Raw genomic sequence first — 2,055 nt, forward strand, 5'->3', positions numbered from 1 at the left:
TAATTAGTACTGTATGTATTATCTTCTGTTATTTATTTATTATTCTTGTTTAATTTAATGGATTTACATTTGTTGGTATTTATTTATTCCCCTTCATTATGAAAGTTGTTCTTCTGTATTTGATGTTGTTTGTATATAATAATTGGAACAGATGCAAAACGGCTCATTGGTAGGAGATTTAATGATGAAATGGTACAGAAGGACATGAAGTTGTGGCCATTTAAGGTCATTGCTGGTCCTGATTACGGTCAAGATAAGAAACCACTTGTAATGGTAACCTACATGGGAGAAGAGAAGCAATTCACTGCTGAGGAGATATCTGCTATGATTCTCATGAAAATGAAGGATACCGCCGAAGCGTATCTAGGCATGCCAGTTAACAATGCTGTTGTTACAGTTCCTGCCTACTTCAATGACTCTCAGCGCCAAGCAACAAAAGATGCTGCTGCCATTGCGTCTCTCAACGTGGTGCGCATCATTAATGAACCCACCGCAGCTGCCATTGCCTATGGTCTAGACAAGAAGGGATTATTAGAGAGTGACAATTCCAAAAAGAACGTGTTGGTCTTTGATCTTGGCGGTGGGACTTTTGATGTCTCTTTGGTCTCTATTCAAAAGGATATCTTTGAAGTGAAGGCAGTGGGTGGGGATGCCCACCTCGGCGGTAATGATTTTGATAATAGAATGGTTAATCACTTTGTAGAAGAGTTCCAGAGAAAGCACAATATAGATTTGAGTCAGAATCCTAGGGCTCTCGGACGATTGAAGGCAGCTTGTGAAAGAGCCAAAAGAGCCCTCTCAACAACAGCACAAACAACTATTGAACTCGATTGCCTTTCTGGTGGAATTGATTTTAGCTCAATTGTAACTCGTGCTCGTTTTGATAAGTTGAATGTTGATTTGTTTAAGAAGTGCATTGACCCCATTCAGCAATGTTTGAGTGATGCTGATATCAGCAGGAATGATGTTCATGATATCGTCCTTGTTGGTGGTTCGACTCGCATACCCAAAGTCCAGCAGTTGTTGCAGGACTTCTTTGATGGAAAGGAGCTCTCAAGAAGCATCAATCCCGATGAGGCTGTTGCATATGGGGCTGCAGTCCACGCTGGGATATTATGTGGTGCAACCAGCAAAGGTATGGTTCTTGTGGATGTTACTCCCTTATCCCTTGGTGTTGAGGTGGGTTCCGGGGAACATGTCTGTCGTTATCCCGAGAAATACAACTATTCCAACGAGACAAGAGCGTATCTATGGAGCCTTGCATACTAAGAAGCGTATGTATGGAGGTACTGATAACGACTGTCGGGCATCTGTTTTGGAAATCCTTGTCTATGAGGGTGAGAGACTTAAAGCCCAAGACAACAATTTTCTGGGAGTCTTTGAGCTTTCTGGCATTGCCCCGTCTAATAATGGATCTTCTAGCTTGATTAATGTTTGTTTCGAGATCGACGATAATGGGATTTTGAATGTATCAGCGGAGGACATCAGCTCTGGCAACAGGAGTGAAATTAGGATCACCAACCGCAGTAGGCTTACAAAGACCGAGATGGATAGAATGACGAATGAGGCGGAAGAGTACAAAGCACAAGACAAAAAACATGAGGAAATGGTGAAAGCCAAGAACACATTAGAAGACTATGCCAATGACATGTGGGAAAAGCTTAACAATTATGGGAAGAAGATTGGAGCTAATGACAAGAAGACGATAATGGATGCAATACAACAGATATTTGAGTGGTTAGATTGGAACTCTGACCAAGTCCTTGATGCAAGAAAATATGTGGAGAAGCTAGAAGAGATTGAATTATTATGCAAGCCTTTTACTTCTAAGATGAGCTGAATTATTATGCAAGCCTTTTGATGCAGGTCAACTCCTCTTCCAACACTTATCTATGGATATTAAAATTTAGAAGTTGTTAATCTTCCGATTTTATTAGTTGCAACAAGCCGCATGTTAATCGGTTCATTTGTGACACTATTTGTTTTTGACAAAATGACAATCCTGAAATTATTAAGGGAGCTTACTTTTTCTTTTGTTATAAAGTCTTGTGTAAG

The 2,055-nt window shown here is 40.4% G+C and overlaps 1 pseudogene; it reads left to right on the forward strand.

Annotated features, from left to right (window-relative positions):
• The first annotated feature begins 159 nt into the window (after positions 1 to 159).
• Positions 160 to 1,840, forward strand: LOC141649418 (heat shock cognate 70 kDa protein-like; annotated as a pseudogene).
• The last annotated feature ends 215 nt before the right edge of the window (positions 1,841 to 2,055 follow it).

This window comes from Silene latifolia, chromosome 1, assembly GCF_048544455.1.
Source record: "Silene latifolia isolate original U9 population chromosome 1, ASM4854445v1, whole genome shotgun sequence".
Classification (NCBI taxonomy): Eukaryota; Viridiplantae; Streptophyta; class Magnoliopsida; order Caryophyllales; family Caryophyllaceae; genus Silene; species Silene latifolia.